Here is a 13,974-nt window from a genome sequence, read left to right as displayed (position 1 = left end):
TAAATTCAAAACAGAAATGGCTGTCATTCTACACTCAAATTTTCAAGCCAATGCATAGCACATAAAAGATATTCAGTGTTTTTGAATGAAAAAAAAAAACCTGATTATATCTTATCATCACTATTTCTTCCAGTCCACCCTCTAGATGCTCAAAGACATCCTTCCAAGGGTTGCCCCTTTCTTAACCCGGTCACTTCAACTTAGATCCTTAGAGAATTTATTGGATCTTCCCATGCACTGTCCCTTTCCTTTCTGATTTTCCTCTAGAGAATACCTGCGCCATTGTATGCAGTCCTGTTGACCAAGGATTTCTGCTCTATTCTGACCAAGGATAGAATACAAACTAAGCCACGGCAGTCAGACTCTGTTCTTTTGGTAATTTGAGATTTGAGAGGGGTGAAATCATTGCTATTCTGGCCAACCTAACCTCCACAACCCATCCCAAGATCTTGAAGCAAAGTTTATTTCAGGCCAGCTCTGGTGAACTAGCCGGCCTGATCTAGCTTGCTGCTCTTCATCAAGAGGAGCTATTATTGTTTTCGACACCACCCTTAGGTTTGAACTCCCCACAAATGAAGTCAGTTCCTTTGGAGAGCTTTAGCGTTCTCTTCTTACTGCTTGCTTCTCCCCATGGACAAAACATCTAAGCCACTACTCTGCATGCTGGCTGGGAGAGCTCTCCGGTCTTCTTGACTTTCCCCTCCTGATGTAGAATCTTTATTATCAAGGTGGGGTGAGACAGTCAGGGCCCCAGGATTTTCAGCCTGCCCTGCCCATAGCAGAGCATCCATTCTCTGAGTGTGGACTCTCAGTGGAGGAAGGTAGGCCCCAAATTCTCAGCCACACTCACCAGGAATTTAACCTTTTCAACATGGAGTTGGAGGAGATGATGAATGACCACAGTCCTCCCCTCCCAGTGGCAGGTAACCCTTGACTGGGAGCTGAGGGGAGCAGGAGCCGTGTCTTTTTGGCCACAACCTACTTGGAGAGGAGATTCTATCAGGCTGAGCTGAGTGCAGGTGAGGGAGAGGGAAAAAGTGGGCTGTTGTTCAAACACCACAAGAGAACACTCTTGCTGTTCTCACCCAGTTTTAGTAGATTTTCTTGAATAAATGCTTACTTGCTGTATGCTCTTAGGAAAGTTTTCAGAAACTTTAAATGGCTTGGTTTTTTTTTAAAAAAAACAATGTTCACCAGTTTGGCTTGTTTCCCTGGGGGGTGGGTCCATAGAGCTCCTCACACTGTCCTCCAGAAACAGAAGTCCCTGCCTGGAAGTTTTATTTCATCATGCCACATGGGTTACGGTCTCAGGCTTGGGAGTCTAATGCATCTGGTTTGGATTCCCATCATGGATTTGATGCATGGCTCTAGAAAGATACTTACATTCTCTAAGCATTAGTTTAATCATATGTACGTAGGACTAATGTACATCCTTGTTTCAAAGAGTTATCATAGCAATGTAAAATGATAAAAGAATAAAAATACAGTGCCCGGCACATCATGATCCCTTATTACATATCAGTTGTTATTCTAATCTTAAAGGAAATGAGAAGCCATCGAAGGACTTCAAACAGGAAAGTGTCATGAGGAGATCTGCATTTTAGAAAGCTCACTCTCAGTGCATAGGTCAGGTGATGAGGAAACCAAAATAACGCATGAAAGCCAGGAAGGGATCACTGGAAACTGAAGATGGAGACATGAAGGAGGAAGAGTTAACAGGACTTGGGGTCCAGAGAGATGCCGGGAGTGGGAAGTGAAGAAAAGGGGTATGAGGTGATTTCTGGGCATCTGACTTATGTGGTTGGACACTCTAGACCTCTTCTCATGAACCAAGTCTTACTGTTTTACAGCTGTGGCCTTCAAGGCCTTGACTCCTAAAGGGCTGGTGCAAACTTCAAATCTAGGTTCTTTATTTTCAGTCTCTAGACCTTAGACCTCTTGAGTTGCTCCTGTTGTTTAGTGCATTGAAAGTAACTCAAAGTCTACCTCCTTGCTTGAGAGACTAAAATAAAAACAACATCAAACGGTGAGGATATGGAGAAATTGTGGGTATGTAAAATGGTACAATCAATTTGAACACTGGAAACTTCTTAGAAAGTTAAACATACATCTACTCCATAACCCAGTAATCCCACTCCTAGATATTAATCCAGCAGAAATAAAACATCCACAAAAATTTTATAAAAGGCTACTCATAGCTTCTATACTCATAGCTTCTATACTCATAATAGCTCCAAACTAGAAACAGCAAGTGTCCATTAATAGAAAAATAGATGAACTCTCTATTGGTTTATTTTTATAGAGCAGAATATATTCCTCATCCACAGAAAGGAGAGAATGACTACATGCAACATGGATTAACCCCTAAAACCTCCTTCATAGAAAGAAAGCCTTCTTCATGAAGAAGCCTCGCACAAAACAGTACCTGCTGTATGATTTCATTTACAATGAAATCATTTCATTTATAATGACATTCTACAATAGGAAAAATGAATCTGCGTTGGTCAAAATCAGATCAGTGGTTGCCTGGGAGGGGGCAGCAGAGGGAGTGATTGGAAAAGGGCGCAAGAAAACTTCCTGGTGTGATAGAAATATTCTCTATATTGACAGGGGTGTGAATTACATGGATGTATCATTTGTCAAAAATGACTGAACTGTAGACTTAAGATATGTGTATTTCACTCTTTGTAAAGTACATCACCATAAAAAAATTCTTAAAAATTAGTCAAAACTCATCTGCAATCTTGACACCTGCCTCTGGTGCACCCCAATACTAGTCATGGCCTTAGGGCCATGTACATAGTGTACTATTTTTTCTACCTCACCTCCAAAAAAATGTAGACTTAGTCTCAATCCAAATAAAAGCTTACTTTCCTTGTTCTTGTCATCTGCCCATTCTTTTTTAAAAGGCAATACCAAAACAAAAAAGAAAAAGCCACTCTTCATTAAGAGCTAGAAAAGCTGAATTAACAGTAAAAGTCACTGGAGGCTTTACTTTCTGGAATATGATATCCATTCAGTAACCTTGGAATGTGGAAGAATCTGGGCCCGGAGGGGACAGGTCAACCAGGTTGCAGATGCCTCTGGCATGTCCCATCCAGCGCTGGATTCTGGCTACTGAATCACACAGACATTACTCAGCAAAAGTCCGGGAGGAGTTCGAATAACTTTCCAAGGGTCCCAGCTGTAGGTTATGCCTTCTATGATGAATTACAGCTCTACTTAATTATATGTTTTTCAGAAGTGCATGGAAAAGAAATGGCTTGAGATTATTTTTAGCTTATTTTATGGGAATGAAAATTAGACTTCTTTCTGACAACTCTCCAAGTTACTACTTGAACAAGTAGAATTTTGGTGTGATTTCTTTTTTCTTGACTATCTGCAACAATAATAGACATTAATAATGGTGACAGATTAGGAAATGAGGACCTTGCTTGTTGAGTGATGAGACACATTTCACTACTAAAAACCACAAGCCCGTTTGTTCTCCCATTCATAATCCAGACCCTGGTCCTGAGACTTGCTGACACTGTCCAATGTTCGCCCTCCTGGAACGATTCAACCACAGTCAAACCACTGTTGGATCACGACATCACTTCCTCAGAGCTGTGAACTGGTCTTCAGGAAATGGATACATGACTCCCAGCAAATCAAAATTTGTTAGAGACTGTTGAGATATGATTTGTGTTCCCCCCCTTGCAAACCATCCTTTTATCAAATGCATGATTTAATTCAGTCTCTCCAGCTAAAGTGGTGCATCAACATTAATCAGACAGCTCTGGACTGTCGCACAGCCATTCTAATTTACCTTCCATATGGGTATCACTTTAAAAACAACCGCCACGCTTACCGGCAGTGCTCGTTTCCAAGACCTGGTGGACAAACACATTATTTACAAAGTCTGTAATCAGGGAACCTGATCCAACTCATTAACTATATGACATCCCACTCTTTATTTAGACAGTTTACTGGCTATGGACTTCCGTACGGGATCTGTCATTTACACTTCCTCATAATAAAACTTAATTGAAATTTCATTCCTGTACAAGCATGATGCCAATTTAACAGATGGTCTGTACTTGTTATGTCCACATATTTTATATAGGATGGTATCACACACAATTTCACACAACTGCTATTCATTTAAAGGCTGGGTTCATTTAAGGCATTTCTTTCATATTAAAAACCTTATTGTTTAATATGAGTGTAAAATTTATCATTGAAATGAATCAGTTGAAATTGACAAAAATGATTAAAACTGTCCTACTGAAACTAAATAATAATGAATGATTCAAACCTGAGCTATATTATTGAGCACAGTGAGAATACCTGTACAGAAACATCTAGGTTCGTGTGTGTGAGGCCAGAATTGACACAGAAGGGCAGAGTATATGCCGAGTGTATCATATTTTAACAAGTAATCTGTCGCTAAATTTTAATTCTCCTTTGATCATTCCAAAATCTTTTTATGTTCTTCTTAAATATTGATTTTGGGTCCACTGACTTTAGTACTCTGTATTCAGAATGCCAGGAATTCTCACCCTTAAGATTGGGATGGAAAGGGGTTTGCAGGAAGGAATACATAAGGGGCCCCGAATATGTATAGAGGAATTCCAAATATTTTCATATAACCCCGGTGTCATTCTATCCCAAGTGTTACAGTCAGTGGATTTGAGTACTTATGATTAGGCTAATTTTAATTGTTAATGTCATGTTTAGAAGGTATTTTAAAGGAAATGAGCAATATAGTCCGAAAGTAAAGTAAATTTAGTTCAGCTTGAAAGGCTGACTTGTTTCTCCTTTGTAATGGCAGTAACATCAATCTCCCTTCTCTACCTCCTCTCCCAATAATTGCAGTTACCTCCTGCTCACAGTTTTTCTATCTTTCACACCCAAAACCTATTCTCAGAGAAGAATTAAATAAACTTACTCACCCAAATATAGAAAGGACTTATAAGACTCAAAACAATGATTTCCCCAGGGGTATTTACACTCTAGCCAGAGTGCACACCTTTCCGAGACAAGAATCTCTAAGTATGAAATATCGGACATTGATGAGTAAGGGAAGTCCCAGAGTCTCCCAAATTGTACCACCCCCTTGGTGGCTTTCTTTATGTATTCCTCCATCTTTCCCTGCTGTCCACATTCAAGAAACAAACCGCTTAAATAAGGAAACACCCATCATGCTCTTCTTGGAGGAAAAGGGGAAGAACACAGTAAACAGAAAAGGTGGGAAAAGTGAAAAGGGTCTACAGAAGGTCCTGAAAGTCCACTCTGGAATTCTCAGAGAAATGAGGCACCAAGTGACCAAGAAAAAGGAGAGAAACACAGGGAAATTATTTGGAAATATTTTCCACCTCGCATAACAGCACGCTGTCTGCCAGAAGATATTCTAGAGATATTACTGCAGTGTACCTCTACTTGTCCAGAATGGTTGTGAATGGAGTGCTCTGGTGGTTCCATTTTCATTTCCTGCTTGGATTTGAGTTGTCGTTTACTTCCCAAGAGGGAAGGAGACCGTGCTTGTCTTGGTCACCACTACGTCCCCAGCACTTAGCATAATGCCTGGCACAGAGTAAGTATTCAATAAATATTTGCTAAATAAATAAATGAATAAATGAGGGACTGGCTTGACAGTTACCAAGAATTATAACACAATGAAACTACTGTTTTATTTTATTTTATTTTATTTTATTTTATTTTATTTATTTATTTATTTATTTTTAGACGTAACACTACGTACTCCAGGCCAGGACAGACCCACTTAGTAAGTTACAGTCACTGTAATTCTTATTCCCTCTCCCTCCCTCTACTTCTTCTTTCCTCCATCAGCCTTCTGGCGACTGGGCTGTGAGTTTAATTTTTATTTGTTTATTTATTTATTTATGGCTGTGTTGGGTCTTCGTTTCTGTGCGAGGGCTTTCTCTAGTTGCGGCAAGTGGGGGCCACTCTTCATCGCAGTGCGCGGGCCTCTCATTATCACGGCCTCTCTTGTTGCAGAGCACAGGCTCCAGACGCGCAGGCTCAGTAATTGTGGCTCACGGGCCTAGTTGCTCCACGGCATGTGGGATCTTCCCAGACCAGGGCTCGAACCTGTGTCCCCTGCATTGGCAGGCAGATTCTCAACCACTGCGCCACCAGGGAAGCCCCCTGTTTTATTTTTTAAAAATATAATTATTATTATTCAGCTATAACAAGGAATTAAGTACTGATACATGCTGCAACGTAGTTAAATCTTGAAAATTTATGTTGAGTGAAAGAAGTCCGTCCCAAAGAACAACATATTGTATGATTTCTTTTATATGAATGTCCAGAATATGTAATATAGAGGCAGAAAGTAGGCTAGTGGTTCTCACAACTGGGGAGAGAGGTGATGGAGAGGTTTTTGTTTTTGTTTTTGTGTTTTGGTCACGTTATGTGCAGCTTGTGGGGTCTCAGTTTCCCAACCCCGCATTGAACCCAGGCCACAGCAGTGAAAGCGCCAAATCCACTAGACACCAGGGAACTCCCCAAGTTGGGTTTCTAAAAAGTTTTGCAATTAGATAATGTTGACATTTACACAATTTTGTAAATATACTAAAACTCAGTTATATACCCTGAAAGTGTGAATTTTATGACATATGAATTATGTTTCAAGTTTTAAAAATATGTGGAATTAAAATGATACAGCCATTCAAATCCAGTACATAGAAAAGTCTATAAAATAGATGATCAGCTTTTTTTTTTTTTCTGACAAATGAACAGCAGTTAAAAAACAACAAGGGGAGGGGAAACAGTCATTTGTTACCCAAATGCAGTGGTGGACTTTGATCTTTATTTGAGCAAACCAACTATTAATTACAGAAAATGATATGATATTAAGAAATTTTTTATTAATTTTTTAGGTGTTATAATGGTATTATGGTCATGTTAAAAAATGTGTTATCTCTAGCATTATGTATTGATGTATTTATAGGTGAAATAATATGATGTCTGGGATTTGCCTTAAAGTTATTCACTTGAGAGAAAGGGAAGGTTGGTATTGATAAAGTAAGATGGGCCATATATCAATTATGTTGAAGCTGGGTAATGGGTGTGGAGAATAATTATATTGTTCTCCATTTTCATGTATGTTTGGAATTGCCATAATATAAAGTTAAAAAAGAAAAGAAAAGAAGAATAATAAATCTGTCTGTTCCAAATTACCAACTTAATCATACACAGCAGGAAAGACATGGCCCATGCTCTCTTGGAGTTAACATTTTGGTATAGGGAAACAGAATAAACAAGTAAACACAGAAGTAAAAGAATTATTGCCTTTGTTCATCATTTAGGAAGAAATCAACAAGATAGATAACAGAGAAGTAATAGGAAAGGAGTTTTATATAACACGGCCATAGATGGCCTCTCTGAGGAGATTTCATTTAAGTTGAGACATGAAGTATTAAGATGACATATATCCATGTGAAGAGCTGGAGGACAGGCCTGGGCTAAAGTAAATACACTCTATTTACCCCTCTATGCCCTACAAATATTATGGGTCTACATGTGCCAAGACATGAGAACCTTTGCTGGAGAAGTGAACAAAGTGGGGCGGGGGGGGCTTCCCTGGTGGTGCAGTGGTTGAGAATCTGCCTGCCAATGCAGGGGACACGGGTTCGAGCCCTGGTCTGGGAAGATCCCACATGCCATGGAGCAACTGGGCCCGTGAGCCACAATTACTGAGCCTGCGCGTCTGGAACCTGTGCTCCGCGACAAGAGAGGCCGCGATAGTGAGAGGCCTGCGCACCGCGACGAAGAGTGGCCCCCGCTTGCCACAACTGGAGAAAGCCCTCGCACAGAAACGAAGACCCAACACAGCCATAAATTAAAAAAAAAAAAAAAAAAAAAAAAAAAAAGTGGGGCGGGGGTAAAAGGATGCTGGAAAGGGGAGGGGCACAGATGATATCAGAAAAGGATAGATTCTGCAGAAACTCAAAGGCCCAAATAAAAAGTCTAGATTTTATTTTAAGTGTAGTGAAGTCACTGAAAAGTTTTAGGAAGCACAATGATTTATTCATTCATTTGCGTATTCACTTAACAAATATTCTTTAGCCTCTGTTCTACCTCTTTATTTACATTTTCAACAGTTCACTGGGGTTATTGTGCAGAGAATGGATAATAGTGAGAAAAAATAAAAGCAAAAAACCCAAAATTTCTCATAAATCATTTTAGCTGCCATGATTTTAAAACCACCAAAAACAATAACTACAAAATAAAATTTCTGAGGACAATTTTCATTTGTCTGTGTCCAGTTGAAAGAACATAAGAGAAAAACTGGATTAAACAACACACTTCTCATGGCCAAAAAGGAAGTCACAATGGAAATGAGAAAATAGTTTGAAATGAAAAAGAGTGAAAACACACTATATCAAATTTTTGGGATGTAGCTATAGTAGGACTTCTAGGGAAATTTATAGCAGTAATGCTTATTTTAGAAAAGCAGAAAAGTCTATGATCAATGATTTAAGCCTCTAAATCATTAATCTAAATGATTAACTCTAAATTAGAAATTAGAGAATGGAGAAAAAATTTAATCTGAAGCAAGCAAAAGAAGAAAATAAGATCAGAAATGAATTAATGAAAACAGGGAAACAATAAAGTAAATGAAAAAGCTGTGTTTTGAAAATTGACAATCTACTATCTCAGTATCTTTTTTGTTGTATCTGTTCTTTTTTCTCTTTTTCCTCTTTCTGCATGCTTTTGAAGCAGAAAGATCATCTTTTTTTAATTTAATTTAAGTTTTATTTTTGGCTGCGTTGGGTCTTCGTTGCTGCGTGTGGGCTTTCTCTAGTTGCGGTGAACGGGGGCTACTCTTCGTTGCAGTGCATGGGCTTCTCATTGCAGTGGCTTCTCTTGTTGCGGAGCACGGGCTCTAGGCGCATGGGCTTCAGTAGTTGTGGCACGCAGGCTCAGTAGTTGTGGTGCACGGGCTTAGTTGCTCCACGGCATGTGGGATCTTCCTGGACCAGGGCTCAAACCCATGTCCCCCGCATTGGCAGGCAGATTCTTAACCACTGTGCCACCAGGGAAGTCCCAAGATAATCATTCTTTATTCAATTTTTTCTTACTATTTATGCCTCTTTTAAATACTTCTCAGTGGTTGCCTTAGGGTTCCAATACACATCATTAATTAATCACACTCTACCTTTAAGCATTTTATACTTTTCCCGTGCAGTATTAATGCCTCACAACTATATAGCCTCAGTTCCTCTCTTCTATCTTTTCTGCTATTGTGGTCATACTTTTTATCTTCTGTATGCTATAAACACACAAGACACTGCCACTATTTTTCCTTTAAACAGTCAACTATATTTTAGGGTGATTTAAACTAGAAAGAAATAAATTTTATAATGTCTTCATTTTCATTAGTTCCAGCTCTCCCCATTTCTTTGCGTAGCTCAAAGTGTCTGCATAGTACCATATTTCTTTTGCCTGAAGAAATTCCTTTAATATTTCATGTAAGGAAGGTGAGCTCCTAATGAGTTTTTTCAAGTTTTGTTTGTCTGAAAACATCTCTATTTTTTCTTAATTTTTAACATGTATTTTCTACCGGATACATTATTTCTTTGTTGACAAGTGTTCCTCTCAGTACTTTAAAAATATCATTCCATTACCTTCTGTTTTGCATAGTTTCTTATGAGACATTTACTGTAATTCTTGTCTTTGTTCTTCTGTATGTAATTAATACATCTTTATTTTCTTTGGCTGCTTTCACAATTTTCTCTTTAGTTTTGTGTTTTTGGCAATTTGAATATGTCATTTCTAGTTGTGTGTGTGTGTGTGTGTGTGTGTGTTGTATTTATACGGCTTGATTTTTCTAAGCTTTTTGGGTTTAGTATTTGTTATCTTTCATTTGATTTGGAAAATTCTCACCTACTGTCTCTTCAAATGTATCTTCTTCTTCTCTCTCTTCTATTCCTGAGATTCTAGTTATGTATATATTAGATTGTCTGAAATTGTCCAACAGTCCTTGGATGTACCATTTTTTAAACCCCTTTTCTCCTTTGGTTGGTGTGGTTCCTACTGTCTTGCCCTTCAATACACAGATGATTTCCTTGTGTGTGTTGATTTACTGATGAGTCTGTCCAAGGTATTCTTCATCTCTGTTAACTCTCTTTTATTTCTGAAATTTGCTTTTTTTTAAAAATTTTATTTTTTTATTTTTTATACAACAGGTTCTTATTAGTTGTCCATTTTATACATATTAGTGCACATATGTCAATCTCAATCTCCCAATTCATCACACCACCCCCCCACCCCCCCACCGCTTGCCCCACTTGGTGTCCATACATTTGTTCTCTACATCTGTGTCTCTATTTCTGCCTTGCAAACCGGTTCTTCTGTACCATTTTTCTAGGCTCCACATATATGCGTTAATATACGATATTTACTTTCCTCTTTCTGACTTACTTCACTCTGTATGACAGTTTCTAGGTCCGTCCATGTCTCTACAAATGACCCAATTTCATTCCTTTTTATGGCTGAGTAATATTCCGTTGTATATATGTACCACATCTTTTTTATCCATTTGTCTGTCAGTGGGCATTTAGGTTGCTTCCATGACCTGGCTATTGTAAACAGTGCTGCAATGAACACTGGGGTGCATGTGTTTTTTTGGATTATGGTTTTCTCTGGGTATATGCCCAGTAGTGGGATTGCTGGGTCATATGGTAATTCTATTTCTGTTTTTTTAAGAAACGTCCATACTGTTCTCCATAGTGGCTGTATCAATTTACATTACCACCAACAGTGCAAGAGAGTTGCCTTTTCTCCACACCCTCTCCAGCATTTATTGTTTGCAGATTTTCTGATAATGCCCATTCTAACTGGTGTGAGGTGATACATCATTGTAGGTTTGATTTCCATTTCTCTAATAGTTAGTGATGTTGAGCAGCTTTTCATGTGACTCTTGGTCATCTGTATGTCTTCTTTGGAGAGATGTCTATTCTGCCTATTTTTGGATTGGGTTGTTTGTTTTTTTTATATTGAGCTGCATGAGCTGTTTATGTATTTTGAAGATTTAACCTTTGTCCATTGATTCGTTTGCAAATATTTTCTCCCATTCTGAGGGTTTTTGTCTTGCTTATAGTTTCCTTTGTTGTGCAAAAGCTAAGTTTCATTGGGTCCCATTTATTTATTTTTGTTTTTATTTCCATTACTCTAGGAGATGGGTCAAAATGATCTTGCTGTGATTAGTGTCGAAGAGTGTTCTTCCTATGTTTTCCTCTAAGAGTTTTATAGTGCCCGGTCTTACATTTAGGTCTCTAATCCATTTTGAGTTTATTTTTGTGTATGGTGTTAGGGAGTATTCTAATTTCATTCTTTTCCATGTAGCTGTCCAGATTTCCCAGCACCACTTATTGAAGAGACTGTCTTTTCTCCATTGCATATCCTCGCCTCCTTTGTCATAGATTAGTTGACCATAGGTGTGTGGGTTTATCTCTGGGCTTTCTATCCTGTTCCATTGATGTATATTTCTGTTTTTGTGCCAGTACCATATTGTCTTGATTACTGTAGCTTCGTAGTATAGTCCGAGGTCAGGGAGTCTGATTCCTCCAGCTCTGTTTTTTTTTTTTCCCTCAAGATTGCCTTGGCTATTCAGGAGCTTTTGTGTCCATACAAATTTTAAGATTTTTTTGTTCAGGTTCTGTAAAAAATGCCATGGGTAATTTGATAGGGACTGAGCTGAATCTGTAGATTGCTTTGTATAGTCATTTTCACAATATTGATTCTTCCAATCCAAAAACACGGTACATCTCTCCATCTGTTTGTGTCATCTTTGGTTTCTTTCATCAGTGTCTCATAGTTTTCTGAGTACAGGTCTTTTACCTCCTGAGGTAGGTTTATTCCTAGGTATTTTATTCTTTTTGTTGCAATGGTGAATGGGATTTTTTCCCTTCATTTCTCTTTCTGATCTTTTGTTGTTAGTGTATAGGAATGCAAGAGATTTCTGTGCATTAATTTTGTGTCCTGCAACTTTACCAAATTCATTGGTTAGCTCTAGTAGTTTTCTGGTGGCATTTTTAGGATTATCTACGTATAGTATTATGTCATCTGCAAACAGTGACAGTTTTACTTCCTCTTTTCCAATTTGGATTCTTTAATTTCTTTTTCTTCTTTAATTGCTGTGGCATAGACTTCCGAAACTATGTTGAAGAATATTGGTGAAGGTGGACATCCTTGTCTTGTTCCTGATCTTAGAGGAAAAGCTTTCAGTTTTTCACCATTGAGAATGATGTTGGCTGTGGGTTTGTCATATATGGCCTTTATTATGTTGAGGTAGTTTCCCTCTATGCTCACTTTCAGGAGAGGTTTTATCATAAATGGGTGCTGAATTTTGTCAAAAGCTTTTTCTGCATCTTTTGAGATGATCATATGGTTTTTATTCTTCAATTTGTTAATATGGTGTATCACATTGATTGATTTGCTACACTGAAGAATACTTGCATCTCTGGGATAAATTCCACTTGATCATGGTGTATGATCCTTTTAATGTGTTGTTGGATTCTGTTTGCTAGTTTTTTGTTGAGGATTTTTGCATCTATATTAATCAGTGATATTGGCCTGTAATTTTCTTTTTTTGGAGTATTTCTGCCTGGTTTTGGTATCAGGGTGACGGTGGCCTCATAGAATGAGTTTGGGAGTCTTCCTTTCTGTACAATTTTTTGGGAAGAGTTTGAGAAGGATGGGTGTTAGCTCTTCTCTAAATAGAATTCACCTGTGAAGCCATCTGGTCCTGGACTTTTGTTTGCTGGAAGATTTTTAATCACAGTTCAATTTCATTACTTGTGATTGGTCTGTTCATATTTTCTATTTCTTCCTGGTTCAGTCTTGGAAGGTTATTCCTTTCTAAGAATTTGTCCATTTCTTCCAGGTTGTCCATTTTATTGGCATAGAGTTGCTTGCGGTAGTCTCTTATGATGCTTTGTATTTCTGTGGTGTCTGTTGTAACTTCTCCTTTTTCATTTCTAATTTTATTGATTTGAGTCTTCCCCCTCTTTTTCTTGATGAGTCTGGCTAAAGGTTTATCAATTTTGTTTATCTTCTCAAAGAACCAGCTTTTCGTTTTATTGATCTTTGCTTTGTTCCTTGTTGTTTCTATTTCATTTATTTCTGTTCTGATCTTTATGATCTGTTTCCTTCTATTAACTTTGGGTTTTGTTTGTTCTTCTTTCACTACTTCCTTTAGGTGCAAGGTTAGATTGTTTATTTGAGATTTTTCTAGTTTCTTGAGGGAGAATTATATTGCTATAAGCGTTCCTCTTAGAACTGCTTTTGCTGCATCCCATAGGCTTTGGATCATCGTGTTTTCGTTATCATTTGTCTCTAGGTATTTTTTGATTTCCTCTTTGATTTCTTCAGTGATCTCTTAGTTATTTAGTAACGTATTGTTTAGTCTCCATGTGTTTGTGATTTTTACCTTTTTTTCCCTGTAATTTATTTCTAATCTCATAACGTTGTGGTCGGAAAAGATGCTTGACATGATTTCAATTTTCTTAAATTTACTGAGGCTTGATTTGTGACCCAAGATGTGATCTATCCTGGAGAATGTTCTGTGTGCACTTGAGAAGAAAGTGTAATCTGCTGTTTTCAGATGGAATGTCCTATAAATATCAATTAAATCTATCTGGTCTATTGTGTCATTTAAAGCTTGTGTTTCCTTATTAATTTTCTGTCTGGATGACTTCTCCACTGGTGTAAATGAGGTGTTAAAGTCCCCCACTATTATTGTGTTACTGTCGATTTCCTCTTTTGTAGCTGTTAGCATTTGCCTTATGTATTGAGGTGCTCCTATGTTGGGTGCATATATATTTATAATTGTTATTTCTTCTTCTTGGATTGATCCCTTGATCATTATGTAGTGTCCTTCCTTTCCTTTTGTAACAGTGTTTATTTTAAAGTCTATTTTATCTGATATGAGTATTGCTACTCCAGCCTTCTTTTGATTTCCAT

At 37.9% G+C, this 13,974-nt stretch overlaps 1 protein-coding gene across 7 annotated transcripts in view; it reads right to left on the bottom strand.

Moving 5' to 3' along the window:
• The window catches only part of NTPCR (nucleoside-triphosphatase, cancer-related), a 173,098-nt gene that overhangs the window by 119,863 nt on the left and 39,261 nt on the right, over positions 1-13,974 (bottom strand). The window contains exon 3 of one of the 7 annotated variants that reach the window (XM_059900895.1): positions 5,949-6,150. The exons of the other annotated variants lie outside the window; for them this stretch is intronic. The gene's annotated coding sequence lies outside the window, so the exon portion shown is untranslated. Of the gene's footprint in view, positions 1-5,948; positions 6,151-13,974 lie in introns of those variants that run through there. 7 annotated transcript variants of the gene reach the window in all.

Source organism: Balaenoptera ricei, chromosome 16 (assembly GCF_028023285.1).
Source record: "Balaenoptera ricei isolate mBalRic1 chromosome 16, mBalRic1.hap2, whole genome shotgun sequence".
NCBI lineage: Eukaryota > Metazoa > Chordata > Mammalia > Artiodactyla > Balaenopteridae > Balaenoptera > Balaenoptera ricei.
The sequence above is the reverse complement of the archived record's forward strand: the minus strand, read 5'-3'. Positions and strand labels throughout refer to the sequence as shown.